This window comes from Macaca thibetana, chromosome 9 (assembly GCF_024542745.1).
Source record: "Macaca thibetana thibetana isolate TM-01 chromosome 9, ASM2454274v1, whole genome shotgun sequence".
NCBI classification, from domain to species: domain Eukaryota; kingdom Metazoa; phylum Chordata; class Mammalia; order Primates; family Cercopithecidae; genus Macaca; species Macaca thibetana.
In genome coordinates, this window is record NC_065586.1 from 122,253,314 (window position 1) to 122,277,521 (window position 24,208).

General features: G+C 43.2%; 1 protein-coding gene across 1 annotated transcript in view; it reads right to left on the reverse strand.

Annotated features, from left to right (window-relative positions):
- The window catches only part of ADAM12 (ADAM metallopeptidase domain 12), a 377,462-nt gene that overhangs the window by 173,992 nt on the left and 179,262 nt on the right, over nucleotides 1-24,208 (reverse strand). The gene's annotated exons all lie outside the window — the stretch shown is intronic.

Genomic DNA, 24,208 nt, shown 5'->3' on the forward strand with positions numbered 1-24,208 from the left:
CTCAGGAAACCCATCTCTGTGTAGTCCCTGACTGCTATTCTAACTGGACAGTGTACAGTGTTCAGTCACTAGGCTCGCCATGTTGCAATCCCCACGGGGCAGAAAAATCCTATCAATCAATATACTTAGCGACTGTGACCTTTGAGGGGACCATTTAGCCACGAAGGAAGAGTCTATTGCTGGAGAATGGCAATGTGGAGCAATGTGGTGCTTGCTTGAAGGAAAATTTCTGTCTGGGTTTGTCTGGCTGGGCGGTAATCTGAATGGAAGAGCTTTGGCTTCCCTTGGAGCGATCGCTCCAACTCCTCAAACAGCAGAGCAACATCTGAGTCCCAGAGAAAAGTTCAGCCCAACATACTGTATTCACTTGAACAAAAGTCATTTATTTCTGCACTCAATTTTGTAGTTCTAGGGATATGGAGATGAATGGGAAGATGGAAAAGGCCATTCTGTGTGGCATTTGGCTGAGTGTGGGGTCAGTGGGCCATAGATGGGGGCAGGAATAACACAGTGTCTGGACCAGCAGACAACAGGAAGGGGCTGGAGCCTTAGGGAGGGGGCAAGAAGCAGGTCATCGAGAGCAGAGAAGACCAACGACAGAGGTGGCTGGGGCCAGAAGGAGCAGAATGCATCGCGGATGGACAGAAGATGACTTTTAAGTTTCTTGTGAAATGGACATTTCCGCAGGATGGACAGCAATCAACACTTTCATCCATATTATTTTTCTGTGATCTCTCAAACAGCTCTGGGAAGCAGGCACTACCATCTTTGTTTTATAGATGGGGAAACTGAGTCATCATGAGCAAATATGCTTTCCTGAGGACACACAGTCACTAGCTAGATCAATCTCCAACTTTGGATTCAAATTGCATGGTCTTCCCCTGTGCCTTTCACTGTCTTGCAGCTCCTCTCTGCCCCAGTTTTAAGCTAATTACATGAATGACATAGTAACTAATTTCTTTGTTCACTCCAGTGTTTAGGTGCTGTTTATATATAAAAATCTCTGCATTGTGGGAATTACAACATCAGGAAAACTTTCACACTTCTTAAAATACAGATACAATACAGGACAGGCATCCTCTGAGGACTTGTCCACTCTGGTCATCTCTGCATGATTTTTATCGTTCTTATTACCTCTGTTTTTTAAGTTCTCCCCAGCTGTGAAGGAAATGGAACAACAACAACAACAAAAAACAAATTTAATGTTGCAAATAAAATACTAAGCAGCTTTTTGCTGCTGGGGGCATTTCAGTAAATAATTTCAACCTTCCTTCTAGCTTCTTCTTAAAGCCAAGGAAATCAAAATGCTGACACACAGGCGCCGGGGTGCTCAGCAAGTGGCTGTGTTTGATGTCTGTAGGCAGAAGGCTCAGGTCTGGAGTCATCATGAGGTGGGAGCCCAGGTCGGTGTTGTGGGATGCCCTGGCTGCAAACTCCAACCCTGGGGCTACATACTCCACCCCTGGGGCTACATTGCTCCTGCCCCTAGAGGATGGTGTTAAGGCAATTCAACCCTAGGCTACTTCAAAGTGACTTCACAGAGGCTGTCTAAAGGAAGAGGCGGAGCTGCAGGGCGGGCACAGAGAGGGCACCAGGTGGGAATATGCAAGGCACAGCACGCTGGACACAGGGCGCAGCACGCTGGACACAGTGCAGAGGTTTTAACATCTTGCTGGAATTATTTGATGAGCTAAAGTGAAAGGAGTTTTGAAGACGTCCTTATGTTCCGCCAGGTCCAGGGTAAATGTGCACGTAGCATCACATCCTACTCTGAGTACCAGATGACGCTGTCCCCTGAGTCTGACATTCCTGCAGATGACTGGGAGTGTGAGATGAGCATCCAAGGAAGAAGCACATGTCTGATTTAGGTCAGAGTGCTGGCTAATCAGGCAGCTAAGGGATCTGCAAAGAGGAAGGGCAGGTTCCTGGGAGAGGTCACTGGAAAGCCAGGCTGTGAAGGGGCATTGACAACCCAGTCCGCCCTATGTGGCAAAGAGCTTCTGGACACTGTAGCTTGTTCTCACTGTTTGCTGTCCTCTTCCTTCCAACTCAGGTTCCCATGTCAGTTTCTTTCCTCTGACAAGTCTGGCTCATAAGGGCAAAAATATGTTGAGAGCAGAGTCCAAAGCCTCAAAGTGGAATCCAAGTTTACAGCTCAAAGCAAAGCCCCTGAGTTTCTGTGGACCTTTGCTAGACTCCATGTGTACCACTGGGTGTGCCCTTGGCACATCACTGTTGATGTGCCATCGAAATTCCTTCTCTTGGCCACATCACTGTTGAAAAAGACTTTAAGATTAAGTGTGGTCCAATTCTGTTGCCCACACATAAAATGTGCATCGAAATTCCTTCTCTTCCAAACTCACTGAATGGGGCACCTGCAGAATTATCCATCTGATTTTTTCCTTCAGGGTTACTTTAAACCTACTATGCCTCATGCATTTGGTGGGCACAAGGAAGAAAATGAACAAAGGTCTTGCTTGTGTGTGAACTTACAGCTCAGTGTTAAATAACATTCTTATTTCCTAATTTCAGGGACCTTAATCAGTCACAGGCATCTTCTGTGAGTGGAATCATTTCTCTTTTATTTGATCCCATGACATATCTTTGTATGCCCTTTAATCCCCTCATCTTACCTTTGGGAACTATTTTTTTCAATTGCATTTTAACTATTACAATCATCCATTATTCATCCATTTATCCATCCATCTATCCATCATCCTTTAATCCATCTATCCATCATCCTTTAATCCATCCATCCCCCATCAACCCATTCATCATCCAACCATCAATCATCCATCCATTCATCCATCCATAATCCATTCATCCATTTGTTGCCTATCCATCATCCTTTCATTCACCTCTCTGTCCATCACTCGTCCATCCATCCATCCATTCATCATCCATCTATTCACCATCCATCTATCTATTCACCATCCATCCATCCATGAACATGTTCTAAGCATCAGGTGCAGTGTAAGCCCTCTTGCACAAAGGTCCCTTTTCTCAAGAAGCCCACATCCTAGAGTAGCGAGACAAATACAGATACAATGAGAGCTTTGGGAGCACTTAGGAAGGAGCCCTGGACCTAAGGAATGAAGGAAGGTCCAGGTGGCATAGAGAAGGATCATGATGAAGGAGAAGGGCTCACCAGGCATAGAAAACTGAGCAAGGTGTTTAGACAGTGGGAACAGCACGTGGAAAGAAACCAAAGCAGGAAAGAGCATGGAGCATTCCAGGAATGGGGAGTTCGGTGGGGATGAAGCATGGGGTATACAGTGGGAAGTATGGGAAGGACTGAGGCAGAAGGACCAGTTGGGGCCAGAATATGAAGGGCTTCAAACGCCAGAGTCAGCTTCCAACTCCTCATGTTCCTTGTCCCTTGTTCTATCCTCATTTATCATCATGACAACAGTAGCCACAAGTACAGCTGCTCTACTCCACGGATACCACCAACTCTTAGGACTGTTTTTTGAGTGCTGACTACATGCCAGGCATGTGCTAAACATTCATTGCCATGTTTATGACTCAAAATAAGCTATGGGTAGATACCGTTGTGATTCCCACTTTATAGACAACAAAGTGAGGACAGGTTGGGCTCCCTGTCTTGGGCTACAGAGCTGGTACTCAGAGGCACTGGAATCTACCTGCAGGCAGGCTTGCTGTGGAGCCCATGCTTTAAGTCCCGCAAGCTGTCCCTTGCCTCAGTGGTTCCCTTCTCTCTGCTTGACCTTTCATATGTCCAGCCTCTGCTCTGCAAGGTTGAGCCTCCTGCAGATCCTTCCTGAAGAAGGCATTGCGGTAATGCCCAACCCTCAGGCTCCCTAGGCCGTGTGTGCAGCAGCTTATTTCACTTATTTCACTCAGGCGCACTTACTTTCACTCTCAGGCACACATCCCCACTCACTTCGTAATCCTGCAGGCGTTTGTCTCTTTTCATGAGATGGTCACTGAAGACCCAGCACTGTGAATGGGATCCTGAGCTCACTCTTCCAAATGGCTGTGCTTAGTGCAGGCTTGATGCCAGGCAGTCACTAAGGACCGGGGCCAGCCTTCCCCACCTGCTGAGACATCCCATCGTGTATCTAGCCTCCTCAGGTTGGGGCAGAGGGGACTGGCATGTGGCGTGCCTGCTTCTACATCTGCCCAATTGACTTTGTTTTATTTTTTGACAGGCTCTCATTCTGTCACCCAGCCTGGAGTGCAGTGGCACGATCTCAGCTCACTGCAACCTCCACTTCCAGGTTCAAGCAATTCTCCTGCCTCAGGCTCCAGGCTCTGTAGTTGCGATTACAGGCATGTGCCACCACGCCCAGCTAACTTTTGTGTTTTGGGTAGAGACGGGGTTTCACTATGTTGGCCAGGCTGGTCTCAAACTCCTGACCTCAAATGGTCCACATGCCTCTGCTTCCCAAAGTACCGGGATTACAGGCATGAGACACCACACCTGGCCCCAATTCATTCATTTAGCAAAAGCCGGTCAAGCCTCCAGCCAGCTGTGCTGGAGGCTGGGGATTTCATCAAAATTCACATGTATGCTTCTGCCCTTTGGGAGTTCAAAGTCTGGTGGGAAGCAGACGCAATGTGAAAAGTGTATATTACAGCCTGTGCTGTTTTGTCTATGAAAGAGACAAACACTAATGGGAGATTGAAAATGAGAAGGTGGTGAGGAACAGACCTCTTTGAAGCGATGCTATGGAGGCTGAGAGCAAAGCTGGCAGGTGCTGGCCTTGTGGACAGGTTTGGGAAGGAATGCTCCCACACAGGGCAGAGGCAGGAAAGAGCAGAGCAGCCCAGGAATAGAAATAAGATAGTGGGGTTAGAGCACACAGCAGGTGGGAGGCACAAGATAACACTGGAGAGGTTGGCAGGTCAGGCAAATGCCAGGGTGAAGAGTCTGGGAGAGTTTGGGTTTTGTTTGGGCTACCATGAGGAGTTTTGTCTTTTTTTTTTTTTTCCAGACAGAATCTTGCTCTGTCACCCAGGCTGGAGTGCAGTAGCACAATCTCGGCTCACTGCAACCTCCGCCTCCCGGGTTCAAGCGATTCTCATGCCTCAGCCTTCTGAGTAGCTGGGATTACAGGCACTTGCCACCATGCCCAGCTAATTCTTGTATTTTTAGTAGAGATGGAGTTTTGCCATGTTAGTCAGGCTGGTATTGAACTACCCTCAAGTGATCTGCCTGCCTCAGTCTCTCAAAGTTCTGGGATTACAGGCATGAGTCACCGGGCCCAGCCTCTGAGGAACCTTTACGGGGTTATAAACTGGGATTACCATTGTTTAGCTTATGTGTTAATCCTTCCAGCCACTGAGTGGAGGATAGATGGGGGTGAACAGCAGGAGGGGAAGCCTGGAGGAAGTTAGCAGGTGACCGCACGAGTCCAGATGAAAGGCGATGGTTTGGACTGGTTCAGTGCAGGGTCACTGGGAAGGAGGAGCTGGGTAGATTCAAGATTGATGTGTATAGAAGGAGATGGATCAGAGGGGGTGGGTGAGGAAAGAGGGGCATCACAAAGGATTCCTAATGTTCTGTTTGAGTGATGGAGAAGACTAAGGTGGGGGGAATAGGGGACAGGATTAGGACAAAATTTAAGACTTCCAGGGTTAGTTGACAAAGAAAATTCAACATGTTGAATGCTGTGAACAACAGCTTAGCACAGGGTTTGAGAAGGTGGAACTCTGGAGCCAGCAAGCTCGAATTTAAATCTTGGCTCTACTAATAACTAGCTCTATTAGTCCATTCTCACACTGCTATAAAGAAACACCTGAGACTGGGTAATTTATAAAGAAAACAGGTTTAATTGGCTCATGGTTCTACAGGCTGTACAGGAAGCATGGCTGGGAGGCTTCAGGAAACTTAAAACCCTGGCAGAAGGTGAGGGGGAAGCAGGCATGTCCCACATGGCTGGAGAAGGAGGAAGACAGAGAAGGGGGAGGTACTACACACTTTTAAACCAGATCTCATGAGCACTTATTCACTATCACAAGAGCAGGGGGAAGTCTGCCCCCCCATCCAATCACCTCCCACTAGGCTCCACCTCCAAGTTGGGGATTACAATTTGACATGAGATTTGGGTGGAGACACAGATCCAAACCATATCACTAGCTGTGTGCCTTTGGGAAAATTGCTTAACTTCTCTGTGACTTGCTTTTTTTCATTTTAAAAATGAGGACAATCTTTTTGTCGTCCTTATGAGAATTGCATGAGTTAATATACATATAAAAAGTGTTTAGAATAGTGCCTGGTACATAGTAAACAACAGCCACCACCTTAGTTATAGTTATTACTAACAACAAACATACACTCAGCACCCTGTCTGCTGGAGGCACCTCTGTCCTGGGTGCAAAGGGACATAGGGACATCAGCTTTACCTCCCAGAGGCTTATGTTCTATGGGAGTGACAAACACAGACTTGTTCATAAAATACAGCTTTAGTTACTCCTTGTTTCAGCCAATGGCCACATTATTACAGAGAAAGAAGAATAACAGGAGTCTAAGAGAAATGTGACATGGGAATCAACCACAAAGATGTCTATGTTCATCCATCGCACATACTTAACTTACAGTTCTAAATCTCTCTTTGTACTTCAGTAGATGGGATCCCCTTTGGGAACATTTTGAAAACGTCCTTCACCACCAGTTGACTACAAAACTTCTGAAGTGGTTAAAGAATATTTGAAAAGATCAAATTTAAGCATGGAGGCCAGTGAAATTTTGAAAGATATGCCAAAGACCCATTTCAGCATGTGACTATCTGGTCCTCCTCAAAAGGCCTTAACTTGACTGGTCTATAGCTGTGGGTTTCTACCACGTAATTCTGTAAGAGACAGAAATATTCGGCCTACCCCAATGGGAGACAGTCACCAGCCTTTGCCAAAGGGACATTGTAATGGACTTAAAAAAAAATTTTTTTTTAAATACAAACTGCCAGGCACAGTGGCTCACGCCTGTAATCCCAGCACTTTGGGAGGCCAAGGCGGGTGGATCATGAGGTCAGGAGATTGAGACCATCCTGGCTAACACAGTGAAACCCCGTCTCTACTAAAAATACAAAAAATTAGCCGGGTGTGGTGTCATGTGCCTGTGGTCCCAGCTACTCAGGAGGCTGAGGCAGGAGAATCACTTGAACTTGGGAGGCAGAGGTTGCAGTGAGCCGAGATTGCGCCACTGTACTCCAGCCTAGGCGACAGAGACTCCATCTCAAGGAAAAAAAAAAAAAAAAGACAAACCATATACAATAGGCAAGACTAAATAAATATTTCTAGGAGACAATGAACTCAGGTAACCAGTATGACGGTTAAGGTTTTGCTTAATTTGCAAAGTCACTGTAATCTGATGGCCACGATGGACAAAAATCTATTTGATTCCTGCCACTGGTCAAATACATTAGAGAAATGTGCTGACTGGATTAATTTATCATGTGGTTTAAGCGGGTCATTTTAAAGAAAACTCAGCTATGAAACCCAGGGAAGGGGTAGATTCTTTCAAAAGATAAAGCAACAACAATGGCATTATCACACCTTTTAAACATATGAGAGAGGGCCGGGTGTGGTGGCTCACGCCTATAATCCCAGAACTTTGGGAAGCTGAAAAAAGTGGATCACCTGAGGTCAGGAGTTCGAGACCAGCCTGGCCAACATGGCAAAATCCCACCTCTACTAAAAATACAAAATTGAACTGCATGTGGTGGCGGGCGCCTGTAGTCCCAGCTACTCAGGAGGCCGAGGCAGGAGAATCTCTTGAACTTGGGAGGCGGAGGTTGTAGTGAGCTAAGATTGTGCCATTGCACTCCAGCCTGGGCAACCAAGTGAGACTCCGTCTCACAAAATAAAATAAAATAAACATGTGAGAGAGGCCTGCCATGAGAAAGCAAAGTTGAGGGATTGATTTGGAAACAGGGATTGCTGTTGTACAGCCTGAAATGCGTTCGAAGCAGTGATGCTCTCCCCGGAAAAGTGACATTTGTGAGATGAAGAGAAGACCATTCAAGAAACACTCTAGGTGCTTATTAGAAGAAGATCATGAAACATATACATAAGACTTTAAATACAGCGTGCTATGTAAGTAAATGTTAAATCAAACTTTGGAGTGGCTCAGTTTCCAACAACTAAATATCGTTGGTGCTTCTGTCCCTTGCCAGCAGTCACAGACACCACATAAGAAGTTCATATGCTCAGAAAAAAAAAAAAAAAAAAAAAAAAAAAAAAAAAGGCTTCTGGACACTGTCAGCCCCTCTGTGTGAAGACGAGAGAGGAATCCTTTAAGCTTTCTGAGACAAATAAAAGGGAAGGAATCAAAGGGAAGTGTACACCTCACCATTTATCGGGAAGCAGACTTGGGTAATCTGGCTGAGCCAGTGACAGATAAAAAGTGATTTAATGTAGCATTTCTCAGGCATAGAGAAAGTCTCCAACTCTCAGAGATCTCTGGTGTTGACTTACAATATTTTTATTCCAATAGTATTTAAATGCATGCAAGAATGAAATGAAATATAAATGTATGTGTATAACACGCCAATCAAAACAAATTCACAAATGAAAAACAAAGTAAATTACCAACCCAAGACCACTCAGTTGAAGGATATTAATTCAGCCTAATGGATAATGTGGTTTTGTTGAAGCAAAATTGCTCACTCAGAGTTTCAGAGTAGAAAGTTGCAACCCTGGTTCTGGGTCTGCAGTGAATGTTTCTGTATTTGCCTGCAATCCTACCCTTGTGTATAATGTCTGCTGACATACTTATGTAACACAGAATGCTAGGAACATCCTCACAACTTTGTTTCAACAGGATAATCAGACCTCATGTGGCCCCCCAAATTCTGCTGGCAGGTAACGCTTGAATGCCTCTGGCAGTGAGGCAGAATTTGATAGCCTTGTTAGTTTAAGCTAAGGTAGCATGACTGTAGTATTAAAACATCTGCACTAATTATGTATCAGCCTTAAATATTGTTCTCCTTTATATGTAGAATCTTAAAAAGTTGAACTCTCCAAAGCAGAGCTTACCAGGGGTGGGGGGCTCAGGGGGTGGAGAGATGTGGGTCAAAGGACACAAAATTTCGGTTAGGAGGAATAAGTTCAAGATCTACTGTGCAATATAATAACTACAGTTAAGAACAGTGTATCATATTCTGGAAAACTGCTAAAAGAACAGATTTGAAGCGTTCTCACCACACACACAAAAAATGTGTGAAATAATACCTATGTCGGTCATGTGCGGTAGCTCATGCGTGTAATCCCAGCACTTTGGGAGGCTGAGGTGGGTGGATCACCTGAGATCAGGGGTTCGAGATCAGCCTGGCCAACATGGCGAAACCCCATCTCTACTAAAAATACAAAAATTAGCCAGGCGTGGTGGTATGTGCTTGCAATCCCAGCTACTCGGGAGGCTGAGACAGGAGAATCGCTTGAACTCGGAAGGCAGAGGTTGCAGTGAGCCGAGATCGTACCATTGCACTCCAGCCTAGGCAACAAGAGCAAAACTCCATCCCCCACCCAAAAAACAAAAACATCAACATACGTTAATTAACCCAGTTTAGCCCTTCAACAATATATGCACATTTCAAAACAATATTTATATAATACATATAATTTTTCAATAAAAATAAATACAATTTAAAAAATCTGCATTATGTATCAATCTTAAATATTGTTGAATTCTTAGACACTATTTTTAATTTTGACTACTCTATTTATATGATACAATTTATATGATAAACTTGGGAACTGATATCTAAAAGACAGGGGTCCATGAAACTGTTAAGATAAGTTACCTAAAACTTGGAAATAAGGCGAAAAGATCACTGTGTCTGCTTTCAAAGTCAAACCCGATCACTGTCTCACAAGCTGGCCTAGAATGTTTCTTAGTGGGACAGGGGTAGTGGACTACATCCAGGGGCCTGTTTCTCATAAAGTTTTATAGGAATGCAGCCACTTACCATGTTGTTTATGGCAGCTCTTGCATTGTGGCAACAGAGTGGGGTAACTGTGACAGAGACTGCACGGTCTGCAAAGTCTGAGATGTTTAATAACTGGCCCTTCACAGAAAACGTTTGTAGACCCTTACTCTAGGGGATGCTATTTGGGTTGATTTACTATTTGCTATTGATTAGTGACCTGATTCTGTAAAGTTAGATGTTAACTTGCAGAAGACTGAGAAATGGTAAGTGATATCTGTCAAGTAGAAAAGACAAACCGCTAAAGCGATGGTTTCATCGCCCGGAAGGACATGAGCCAGTTCTGGATGTGAGCTAGCAGGCTTCTCTCAACCTTCCTTGTTCTCCCTGAGCCTGCTTCGGCATCCTGCTGGTTCCCTCATCAATCACCTGCATAAACGTTTGGCAGATGCTCACTATAGATTTATGTGACAGCCATGGTTTTAACTTTCTGAAGTTTGTGCTTTGACATAACTTATTTGTCTACATTTGATTGAAGACATATTTACTGAGCAACTCTGATTGGCTCAATGACCTACTGGGCCCCTTCTATATTGTAGAATTATGTTGGATGCTAGGTGGGATCCAAGAGTGGATAAGAACTGGAGTTGATAGAAAATAACTCATCCACTCAAATAACTACAATACATCAATACATGTACTCAGAAATAAATTTGTGTAGTAAAAGTCACAGTTAATTGTAACTGCCTGATTAGTTACAGTTAGTTGCTGTTAGGTGAGATAATGAATACTTAAAGATTTCCTCCCTTCCTGTAATTTTCTGTAAGGAGCATCTGTTGCTTCTTGTAAAATAAAAAAAAGTGGGGAATTTGATTTTAACTTTTCAAAAATGTCAATCAGGTAAAATCAGGGAATGTCGTTTGGCTTCAGTGGGAGATTAGGGGACAAAGGAAAAATCCAGATAGGGCAGGGGAGCAAGGCTGTAGAGGCCTTGGAAGCTGGGCTGACAAATTTGACCCATCATCTTGGGTAAGAGGGAGCTGCTGTGGCTTTAAGATGGGAAGAAGAGAAAGAGGTAGAAATCTGCTGTGCAATCCAGACCTGAGATGAAGACACGGACCCAGGTGGAGGCAGGGGTGGTGAGGAAGACACAGGTAGTTGAGGAGCTATTTGTAAAGACTTAGAGATGATGAAGCAAAGATGAGCTGGTTGAAAAGGGCACTGACTAGGGGCCCTACAGGGAGTGACAAGGCATCTTCTGGACAAAGTCCAGTGGTGAACTCTGGAAGAAGCCAGCGCATCTGATCTGTCTTTGAATCCCTGAGGCTGAGCTTGGTGCCCAGAACATAGAACGTGCTCAGGATACATGCCCCAGGCTTGAGCAGAAGGGAGGCAAGTTGAGGGTTTTGTCGATGCAGCACAGGAGGTCCACAGCGAGACTGTGAGTGACCCTGCGGGAGAGGACAGTCGAGTGCTTCCCTCCTGGGGTTGCAGAGGAAGCACAACCAAGCCAGGAGTCCGAAGAGGAGCAGCACAAACATAGAATGGGACTCAGGGAATTTCTCAGTGCTGGGAACTAAATGACTCTGATTTAAGGAAGGCTGCGTGGTTGAGCATCCGAGGACACAGAGGTAAGCCTGAGAAACAGCCCTGGGTTTGGTATGCAGAAGCCTGCCTAGCTGCATTTGGCATTTATATATCAATGGTGCTCAACAAATAGTCAATGAATTTGGAGGCTAAAGTGAAGACACATTAGGTGGCCAAGTGACAGAGGGAAGCGATGCTGGTAGGGACATCTTTGGGAAGGGAGGGAGGTTATGAGTGGAGAAGAAGCAAGAAAACTCTTCATGGGCCTGAAAGCCCCAGACAGGGGGTGGCACATGGAAGGCCTAAGTCTCCACCACACGTGGGGTGACATCACCTCCATGAACTGCAGGAATCAGGTAGGGAAGGGACTGGAGCTTCAATGTGCAGGTACAGTTCTTCATTTCCACAAAGGTACATGTTCCAAATTAACATCACTGTTTCCTAAGAAGCATGAAGATGCAAACCAGGTATTTCCTCATGGGTTGGGGGTCGTTCAGTCAAGATGGAAAGCCACAATGGGCCCTGCTCTCCTCCCTCGAGTCCATGCCCCTCCCTGGCAAGCCCCCGTGGGAGACGCAGATGCAGGACAGGAGAGGGGCGAGCCACTGGTGCAGATGCCCATGCTCTCCAGCATCAGCAGACACATTTCAAAGACTGAATCTTAACCCTGCCATGGCAGAGGGGAGGTCGCACTATCAGGAAGGTGTGCACCTTTTTATGGTCTAATGAAGTGTAAGACGACAGAATTTACACAACCAGGAGAGAGAACAGAAGGGCCCGGCAAGTCTCATCACCCACATGCCGGATTTGTCTGCAGCTCCTGGAGCCATTGGGAGGGGCCATGTGTTCTACATTTCACCAGCTTTTGCAGTGCAATATTTGCTATCTGGTTTGTGGATGCAAAATGTGCAACCAGGGCAAGCGTAACCTCTAGCTCGCGTGAATCCTGCCGCTTCTGTTTCTGGGCCTGAAGACAGAGATCCAGCACCTCCCCTGCCACTCCTACTAAACTGTGGGTGCCGGGGATCTCTGCCTGCACCTCCGTATGAGGTCGAGTGCTTGGCACACAGCCTTGCAAAGCAAATGAACAACCCACTGCAAACAGACTCAGTTTTCATCTCAAGGTACGTCTGTGCTTAAACCTGACAATATGCTCTTTCCATTTTATTTTTCTTTAAACCCCACCAAATTTCATGTGTATTTATGAATATACTGTTACTGCCAAATTCTTGGCACTTTATTCATATTCAAAACTCCCAGCTGTGATGAGAAAAGAGGAGAACATTTTTCAAGAGGGGAAGAAATGACTTTTCCCAATATATCAAAAATATGTCCCATTTTATTACCACTATATTACCACTATCTGATATCAAAGAGTAAGGAAGGTAGGCTTGAGCGGAAGGTCTGTAGATTCCAGAGATTTCTTTCAGGGAGTCTGTATCTTTTTATGGTGAGCTTTGTGCTTTTGCGGCCCTAGGAATAAGGAATTTAAGTTATGTAGTCAAGTCCTCAGTCTCACTTTAAAACTACCTCCTTGCCAGGTTGAAGACCCCAGTAAGTTTAGACTAACCACCTGAAGGTTTTGTTTGGGACAATTATCTAGATGATTCAGTAAAGTGTAAGACGAAGTGATTTCAAAGACTGGGACAATGACAGAAGGGTGAGGCAACGCAGCCCTGCTGAAAAATTACCCACCTAATCACCATCGAGATAATCACCATCGAGATAAGCCCACTGAAATGGCCAGTGTTCATTTCAAGTTACACCAACAATCATATCTGCTTGCAGTGCATGAGTCATTTTAGGCATAACGGGCACCAGCCAATTTCAACGACTACCCATGACTCAGCCGTATGGTCAGGTTCACAGCCCCTTCTGGCCTCCAGCTAATGTGTTGGGATTCTACTGCAGAAACGCTCCCAGAAACCTCTGCTCATCAAGTGTCATCAGCCCCATGCATCATGTGACCCTGTCCGTGGGAAGCTGCTGCTGCTTCCCACAGTGTGTCTCGGACCATCTTACACATCTAAACAAAACCAAGATTTCATTTTTAGGCTTCAGTGAGTTACTTTTTTTTTTTTTTTTTTTTTTTTTTACTAAATCAGAGAAAAATAAACATTTAGAATTACAAATGAAATGCATATAAAGTTTTTCTACATGTCAGTAATATTCCCTGATAATGAAACAATAAGGATGCATTCTTTTAAAATAAGTCATCCCATCCCTCTCTCTCTAGCTAATTGAGATTGTGCATGACCACGAGATAGGCATTAAGGTTTGTTCTATTAACAAACAGACAGTGTGCATCTGATCAAAGCAATGCTTTCTGGTCAAATGATTGACTAATAAAAACAAAATGCCCACTGGCACAAAATACAGCCACTCGATGGGATCTTCTACACACACCATGATCTATGTATATAGTCCATCAACAGTAGGAAGGACACTGACTTAGATACTAGTTACCAGACCATTACCATCTACGAGACGCTCTTTAATATTCACTGTTCTACTAATCAGAATATTCTATGAATTGGTATTTCACATAACCAGGTGGAACAGATGCAAGCTGTTAAGGTTGGCAAGAAGTGCAGCTCACACAGGGACCGGATGGGCTGAGGGCACCAGGAGGGAGCAGGAGGGACTCCAGACTTCCTAGGTCTTCAGTTAACTCAACGGATTTTGTCTTTGAAAATGGAGCAACAGGTTAGTAACCATGACATTGATCCCCAAACAGGATCAGATGCCTTCAAGTATGGTCTCAAGGCTCAGGAAGTTTATCCTATATGAAAATGACATTGAATAGCAACCAACACCAACAAAAGCAGGAGCATTTGGAGGTTAAGAACCAGAATTTTGGAGTCAGAAAAATCAGCAAGACTCCTGGCTCCATCTCCCACTACTTGGTGAGATCTTGGGCAAGGGATTTGCCTCCCTCAGCCTCAGCATCTTAATCCACAACACCACGATATAATGGTTTCTACACTGTGGAGCTGCCATGGGATGCCAATAAGATAATGTGTACCAAGAGCTCAGTTACAGCGCCGAGTGAACTCTCCAGGAACGTTAGCTATTTATGGCAAGAGCTACATCAGCAGCAACAAAGCACCAGATGAGAAGCTCTAAATGGTTCAGAATGTTCAATGGAGAGAGGATTCTCAATAGGTTGGAGTCTCCAAGACTCTAGAGAAAGAGCCCAGGATGTGGTTTGAGATGGACCTTGAAGAGTTGCTAGGACTTAGATTTTGTGTATGTGATGGGGGCAGGGTGGTGGTGGTTAAATCAAAGCAACAGAGAAGCTGTAAGCAAAGACACAGATATTGTAAATGCAGATGGAATGTTCTAGAAACAGTAGACCAGTCTGGGCAGGGCATAAGGTTCTCATATGGGAGGTAATAGGCAGTGACCCTAGAAAGGTGCGGTTGTCCAGGCTGGAAAAGAGTATGAGCATCAGGCTAAAGTAGTCAGAATTTCTTCCACAGGCAAAATGGTTATTGAACAATGGAGTGAGAAAAAGGGAGCATGTGAGAAAGGATAACATGATGTGTGTCTTCCAAAAAGATAGGTTTAACTCCTACTTCCTGGCACCTGTGATGGTGACTTTATTTAAAAATAGGTTCTTTGCAGACATAACCAAGCTAAGCTGAGGTCACACTGGAGTAGTGTGGGCCTTACAAGGCGACGGAAATTTGAACACAGACACGCAGAGAGGAGGCGGCCATGAGATGAAACAGAGATAAAGAAGAGACACAGGGAAAAAGGCCAAATGACAAGGGAGGCAAAGACTGGAGTGATGTTGTTACGAGCCAAAAACACTGGGGAACTCCAGGCAAGCACCAGAAGGTGGAAGAGGCAAGCTCCCAGAGCCTTGGGAGGGAATGTGGCCCTGCCAGCAGTCACAAGTCCTGGATTTAGGATTTCTGCCTTCCAGAGCTGTGAGACACCAAGTTTCTGTTGTTTGAAGCCACTCAGTTTGTGGTGCTTCATTACGGCAGCCCTGGGAGATGGGGAACTGGCGATGTACAGGGAAGACGTGATGTAGTTACCAGATGAGAGAGTGGTGGTGACAAGGAACAGAGCTGAGAAGCCGTTCTTAGAGTGGATCGAAGACCTGGAGATACAACGGTGAAATGAAGAAAGAAAAAGGGAAGTGGTAAGAACCCAGAGGGCCAAGGTTCTCCCATTGATAGAAACAAAGACCAGACAGAAACAAAAGCAGAGAGGTGCTGGCTCTGAGCAAGACCTTCCACCTTGAGCAGAGAGGCCTACCCCAGAGGGAGGCAGCAGGCTAGTTCAACAACGCTGTTGTTCACATAAAGAACATCCAGGGAAAGAGTGGGCGGCCCTTCTCCTTGCAAGGTCAGAGCTCGTCCAGTGGAAAGGCTCTGGAGCTGCAATGCACAGAATGTACAGCACCAGCAACAGGCCTCCTTGTCCACTTCCATCCACTCTTGTCTTCATGCCTTGGCAATTAAAACTTCCAAACATCTCAGTCGACTCTTCTTCCACTGTGGCTGGAGATCCACCCCATGTGGGGAAATTCGACTCCAAAACTTATTCCCATGGGTTTATAGCTATTAGTACCTGTGGAAAACTTTTGCTTTATTTCAAGATCTTTAGAAAAATAAACAGGGCATACCATAATTGTTGGTTAATTTGTTTTCAGTTAATTGATTCCAGATTTCAGCCTTTCTGATTATTACCACTTTTACCTTTTTCAGCCTATCCTTAAGTTCACTGAACTGTAATTTTGTATAAATTTAATGACTATCCAATGACATTATGAAGTCTGAAAATCTTGCTTTTTTATCTTGAGGTGTCCTACCCTATAATCTGATGGTTTGAAAAACCCCAAATGCTCTACTGCTTCTCTCTCTCTCTCTCTTCAACCAGAAGAAAATAAAGGTCACTCTGCAGTCAGAGTAATTGCTGCAGCGGATTGAAGATATTTTTAAAAACTTTCTCTCAAAATTACAGATGTAAGACGACAACGAAAGTAAAATTGCAGTTGAACTCCAAAGCAAAACCTTCAACTAAAAATACAAACTACTCACAACGTGCAATTTTGCCGGGGCCAAGAGGCAAAAAAGTTTTGCGTCAACAGAATTCTCATCATCTCTGAGTGTCTACAGAACTCAAGTGACTTCAAGTTGTATAAAGTCCCCAGATCACTGCAGGTTCACAGATGTACGTGTCTCTGAAACGGCTCTAACATTTTTCCAACGGTCAAAGTGAGACTCGATCTTTAAACCACTGGAAGAAAAAATGTCTCCATTCAAGACTTTTTATTTCACATTGCAATTAAAAATTAAAATTAAAAATTTTCACATCATTGCCGATGGTAGAATACAGGGGAAATTGTGTACAAACTTTCACACTAGTCTCTTTTAACTAGACATCTTTTGTGAAAGTTCAGGTGCTCAACTAGTTGTCATCAGGGAAGGAGTAAGGAAGGAAGAGCAAAGTATGGAGACAGCGATGGTCAGGCTTTTAATTTGGTAAAAACCATGAAAAACCTTTATTTCTAAACTGAAAGTTTTTTTACCTTAATAACTAATCAGAGCATAAATTGTATTTAATCTATAGGGATTGTAGTAGTAATTTCCTATAAGAAACCAGAAAGTATTCTTCATTTGACATGCATATTAATATGTCATATGCCTTCCTACTAACATCTATTAGAAAGAATTACAGTCTGAAGGAGAAGAAATAGCTTGGTTCAGATGTAACTAAAATCATGTTTAAGGTAAATATTGCAACAGACGTTTTATTTTATAAAAAGCAAGTATAGTGAAATTCCTGTGTGGAATGGAGGTGCTTCAGCCAAGAAAAATTATGTTTTACACATTTCAGACGTTCTTTTTGAATAAATATAGAAGCATAAATACGCAGAAATACAGAAGTCAGGAAGAAAAATGATTTGGGCATAAACTCTACCAAACCATCAAATACCATTTTACTGAAGAGCTGTTCAATTTTTAGATAAGAAATCATGTTTCACAAACATACCCTAAATACCCTCTGCTTATGTGACAGGATCTGATCAAATATCTTTTGAGGTACAATTTTCCTTCCTACTCCCACAAATTCTTCAGAAACTGCTTAGCAGAACTATTTAAAAAAGTAACTTTCATAACTTTGGGCAATGCGAGGGTGTGACCCACAAAGACTGCACTATGGCCCAGTTCTATGTTGAGAGTGTAGCTGTCGGTGATGGACTTCACTCTCTGCAGTAGATGTATTCTTGGAGAAATCAAGCAAATCAGATTGTGTGTGTGTGTGTGTGTGTGTGTGTGTGTGTGTGTGTGTGTATGAACCAAACTAAGTCATCTTTTCAATGTCCCCAGGAGTTCGCTCAGGAGTTGAAGGAATTCTGCAACAAATTATTCACAGTAGGAGCTGCCGATGCAAGGCTGCCAGTTGCGAATGCCTTGGCTGCTGACCCCCAGCTCCTATCTCCAGCCCCTGGTTCCTCATGGAGAAGCCACCTCCTACTTCAGAGGCTAGAAATGGAAATCTCCCCACCCCTGGGAGCCAGCTCTAGTCAATGGATCTGCTGGGAAACTTTCTGGAAACATTTTCTTCCCTAACAAAAAGGGCAGTGCAAGGCAGGAAACATGGCTTCCCTTCCCCCCCATTAGACATTGTTGGGTGAAGGTGTGATGCTTGGAACTGCAGCTTTCCATCACCTGTGACTAGGAGAAAGCTCAGAGAATTGCAGAAAGGCTGGCCCAGGATTCAGGTGCTGTCAGCTGCTGAATTAGCCTCACCTAGCAGTGCCACCTCTGGGAGACCGCGTCCGTGAGACAGTAAGCTTCTCATTGCCGAGTCACTCTGGGTTGGGTATTCTGTTACATCGAACAGAAAGCAGATTCTCGCTTCACACCCTGTCTTCAAGGCGTTTTTCCTCTGGGAGATCCCTCTCATCCCTCAAGGCTTAGGCTATGAGCAACTCAAGGGAATGCAAATGAAAACGTGGCGCCCTTTGTTCATAAATTATTAAGAATGTAAAGATGGTGATAGCAGAGCATTAAACCAACCATGGGGCCCTTCTAGGGATGGGGTCTTGTGTGACCACTCAGATTGCACACTCATGAAGTTGGCTCTATATACGGGCTTATCTTACCTACCAAATGGGTAGCACATTTTTTCTGTAAAAGGCCAGATCACAAATATTATAGGCTTTCCAGGCCACACAGTCTTTGTCACAACTACCCAATTCTGTGCTATTCTAAGTAGATTTAGGTAGGTTAGAACCCAGCCACAGTCACAAGAATGGGCATGAGAACCACATTTGCCAAGAGTAACCCCAGGTTCTTGGTCAAGGTGGATTGGCTCGGGGACAGGCACCTGAAGGAAGCCAGGCCATCTGGACACCACCTCAAATCTTTCCAGCAAGTACCTGGGAACGATGGTACCTTTCCCCTGGAGTTCTATAGCTAATAGTGTGTGATCTGTGGATGCCAATGGCTTTTGTCATCCAGCATAGCAGGAGAATCTGACCAAGAGACAACCAGAGAGCCAGAGCCATGATGACATTCTGAGCCCCTGGATCAGGCCACACCTGAAGCAGGTTGTAGCTTGCTTCCCAGTTATATGGTGCAAAACCCATTACCTTTTCTTTTAGCAGTTTGAGTTGGTTTTCTATCACTTGCAACCAAAATAATTTTGACTGTATGTTTTCCTTTTCTTTCTTTCTTTCTTTTTTTTTTTTTTTTTTTTAAAAAAAAAACAACTTCACTCCTCTTAAGTTAGAAGAGCTGACTCACTGGAATACACTTTATATAAGATGGCAAAAGTCTTAATTTAATGTCAGCAAGAGTTGTAAAACCTAAAATGAAAAATCTCCCAAATCCACTGGCTTATTACCATTTCTTGAAGCTCAGCTCAGCCCACGCCAGCTCAGGATCTGTATGTTTCTTAAACCTGATCTGTCTGTCACGCAGAGCATCCTTCTGAAAGGGATAGGCTTCCACAGGACAAGGGAATGCTTAGCATCAGGTGTCTGAAATATACACTCATTGCAGTTTCCAAAAGTAAAGACAAAACCCAGGCTAAGATATAGAATCTTGTCTCAAATTTTGCAGACTTCTTGTATCTCTGCCCTTCCATTACTTCATGACTCTTTAGTTCCAGACGATGTATAACATGTTACTGTCTGTGAAAGACTGATCAGTATATCCCGGAGATATTTCTTTTTATTGTTTTTCAGTTGATATCTTTTTAAATTTGAGATAGTCTGGTCACATGATTTATTTTATAGACAAAACATCACTGGTATCTGAATAAATTCTAATAATGCACACTAGTACATACACCCAACCACATAAAAAAATAACACATCATAGTCTAAAAATCTTGGTAGGAAGGCTGTTGTCTGGCTTTCTTAGCTAGACTTCATGTGTCTGGAAAAATGTCTAATTTTTTTCTAGCACCTAAACAAATTATCTTGTGTATAGCAAAGCTGGGTCTAACCTGAACCCAAATAACTAGACCTCCAAACCCTCTGATGCTGTGTTGTGGTTAAACCTTCTTTATTGAGGGGAAACACATTGTAAGAAAACAACTGCAAGGCAAAATCACTAGTCCAAAGAACTAGCATATGGACATGCATCTTTCTGACCCTTTCTAAAAGTGCTTGCTCTACACACCAGAAATTCTGACTCTGAGAGGCTTCAAGATCCTAAATCCCAAAACAATAGACGATTAAAATATACTCAGGTGGGACACTATTCTGCTTAGTCTAGGGAGACACATGAATCAATTTTGAAAACATTTTCAAACACAAGCATCAAAATAAAAGAGGTGACTCCTTAGCACTCAAGCAAGGAATTAAGTTAATCATAACATCCCATGAGTAAAGAGAAACCCCTAGTCTGCTGCCTCTAGAACATGTGTATTCATATCAAACATTGACAAACATACCACAGCTGACTCAAAAAGTACATCTTTTTCTATTACAGGATGTTTATCTGTATCTGCTAAGACCACACTAGGCAATTATAAGATTACCTGGCTGGCAAGTACTAACATTTCCAGAAAGAAACATGCAAGAATCATGCTCTGAGTTCTAAGTATGTTGCAGTAGGAGGGGCTTCTTTCTCCTGACGGCTTTGCAATTCTCTGCAAGCAATGAGGAAGGAAAGTGATACGGTTTGGCTGTGTCCCTACCCAAATGTCATCTTGAGTTGTAGCTCCCTGAATTCCCATGTGTTGTGGCAGGAAGTCAGTGGGAGGTAACTGAACCATGAGGACAGGTCTTTCCCTTGCTGTTCTCCTGATAGTGAATAAGTCTCACAAGATCTGCTGGTTTTCTAAAGGGGAGTTTCCCTGCACAAGCTCTCTCTTCTCTTGTCTGCTGCCATGTGAGATGTGCCTTTCACCGTCTGCCATGATTGTGTGGCCTCCCCAGTCATGTGTAACTGTGAGTCCATTAAATTTCTTTTGTAAATTGTCCAGTCTTGGGTATGTCTTCATCAGCAGCGTGAAAACGGACTAATACAGAAAGCAAGGGTAAAGAACATAAACTAGAAGTCACTTCAGATGAACACCCTGAGATCTTAGATGAGAAAGCTTGGGGAAACAATGGAATGGGGAGACAGGACACAGAAAAGGGAAAGAGGTTTATTGTGCCTCATTGGCAGAATGCAATGGCTCCCAACATATTAGTAGAGTTGCCATACTTCTGATTTCATCACTAAGAAATGATCATGCATTGGGATCTTTTCTTATAATCTTAGCTATGCTATAGTGCAAATTATACAAGCTATTATAATTCAGGTCTGATATTTTATGTGAAACCACACTAAAATGATCATTTAAGAGAACATTCTCAAAGAGTGCTCAACATACATCTGTGCAATTCCAGTGTTACTTTCTCAGTTTCGAAATGCTATTGGTATTGAGGACTCTGCCCAGGACCTTGTCTGTTACTAATAAGCTCAATATAAAATATGATTGCTTCTGCTCCAATTATACTGACTCATATAGCAATTGGTTACTAAAATATAATTGCTTTTGTGGCTAATATTTTTGTAGAACTTTCAAAGTTTATATTATTCAAGATTACTTACTGATACTAAGAAGATTACAGCTGCTGTTTATTTAAATGGTTGCTCAAACACCAATATTCTTCCAGATTCTTGTTCCACTCATCTCCTTGTCATCATCTCTCAGGAATTAGAGATTAAATTCCAGAATATATTGTTGATAAGATTACAAAAATACACAGAAACTCTTACATGTTTCAATATGAAAAACACTAAAAGGAAAAAATAGTAGGCAGCCAGCCTTGCAAGGAACATATTTCAATGATTTCTGTAATTTTTTTCTGATAATTTACATTTTAAATAAAGAAAGTTATTATTCACAGAATTAGATTTTATGTAGGGGATTATATTAGTTTTCAAACTCTGTGTTTCTCGATGTGGGATTTATGCTGCTCTGATAAAGGAAATCCTTCTATCAGCTGAGAAAGAATTCCCTGGGAGATTTAAAGAAGCCACCATAAAAGGTCCTTAGTTTAAATCAGTGGTTCCTAATGGGGCATGGGGTGATTTTGTGCCCCACCCCACCCAGGGGACGTTGGCAACGTCTGCAGATACTTTTGGTTGTCACAATCAGGGGAGCAGACTGCAGGCAGAGGGCAGGGATGCTGCTAAACATCCTGCAATGCCCAGTGCAACCCCCAACAACAAAGAGTTATCCCCTCCTCTGCAAGAGTCAATAGGGCTGAGGGTAAGAAATCTGTTCCAGCTTCATCAGACACTGGTTCTTGGTTGGTCAGATGGCTTTCAGAGCTCTTGAAAATTCATATGCAATTGTGCACAAGCACAAATAAATGTGGGAGGCACAGGATAGGCACACCACACATATATTTCTTAATGAAGTAAAGGTAAAGAAAAATAAAAGTAGGATTTATCTTTACTTTTCAGTGGCAGCTGACTGGCCATCAGGAATTCTATGACATGCTCATTGGGGGATAGAATCTACACTCCAAAATTCAGGTAGAAGAGAATGGAAACTCACAGCACAGGAAGACTGAGCAGAAACAGAACCATCAGGTAACCTGATTAAAATGATCATTTGATACTTGTAGGGAAATGCTATGAAGCCCAATGGAGTGAGTACACTTCTTTAAATCACACCCATCAGAAACTCTTACACTGCAGGATAGAAAGGAAAAAAAAAGAAAGTTTTTTTTTTTTTTTTCCTGTTACCACCCACATCTTTCTGGTGATCACATCCCCTAGCCTATACAAATTGAGCTTTTTCCTCAGTTATGTGCCAACTTCTTGTCGTAAGAATGTTCTCTGAGAATTGTCAAATGACAGGACATTTCTTTCCAGAATTAATGAAACTTTTCTATTACTCATTATTCTGCTGTCAAAATTGAGACCGGCAAGAGCGCAATGAAAATCAGAAATCTCAAGGAAAGAAGAACGTTGTCAATCCACTGTTGGGAATTTTGGCAGCAAGCCAAAGTCCTATCAACGTAGGAGGGATATTTTCATCTTCTAATTGCTTCTTATGGCTACTTCCAGAAAATGTAGACTGTTCACACCTTGATGAAAAGGGGGAAAAAGCTAATGCAGCTTCTGAAAACTTTATTATTGTAGCATTCCTGGGTATAAGTTTTTTAGACACCTCTATAAAATTCTGTTGGATATGTAAATTGTTTCAAACTGATAAAAATGCCTAACGATTACCTGATCCATAGTGCTGTTCCTTTCTTGTCTTGGTAGGAAAGACAAAACTGTCTTAAGCAGAGATTACTCTTTAGAATTTATAAGGATAATTGATGGTGAGAAAAATAAATCACTGGGGTGTCCTATTGTCACACAGAATTTGTTAGAATTTGTCCTAATAACCGTAACATGATTTGTCATAGTTTGATGGTGATAAACACAGGAGTCAGATTTTACAAACTCTGTTGAGTTTAAGGCAATGATCACATGATGGTCGAAATAATCCAAATATTTCAGCTGCATTTTTAGATATAAAAAGTTTTTATATCTACAGCTATTTTTAGATATAAAAAGTTTTAGATATAAAAAGTTTTCAGAAAGAGGGTGACAAAACAAGGCCTATATTGTTATCCTGAATGCAGGTTTTAAGCCATAGATGATCCAAGAAAAATCTTTTGTAAAACAAGAAGTTCTTTACTTTTCCTTTACCATAACTCCCAAGCCTATGAACACTAAGTTCAACAGCAGAACACGACGCAATAGATTTAGAGGTCTGGACCCATGAAAAGCTCAAAAGATAGCTGATTATCCTAGCTAGCACACAACTTCACTGGGAATAGTCTGCTACCGATCACTCCTCATGTGTAAATTATTCTCCTTGATCACTGTATTAATGCAGACTCACATAATTACATCTTGGGATCCTCCGGGTACTACGTTAACTCTCAGGCTTGGTTTTTGGACTTTGTGGATGCAACATTCAACTCGATGACTGAATCTCCCATCTTTCCCCATCTGCCAGGTACATTCATGCCTGCTCCCCTCCTCCTGGGCTGACCCTCTATGGGGAAGGTCCTTCCCTTCATCTCTGACTGATGAACTCCATTTCATTCTTCCAGAAATAGCACGTGACAAAGCTGGACTAGCAGCAGCTCCTGCTGACCAATGCTTTGCTCTGTGCCAGGCGCTGTGCTGGTCATTTTATAAATGTTATTTTATTTACTCCTCCCCAAGTTCTCAACCTGAGAGAGACAGCCCCTATAG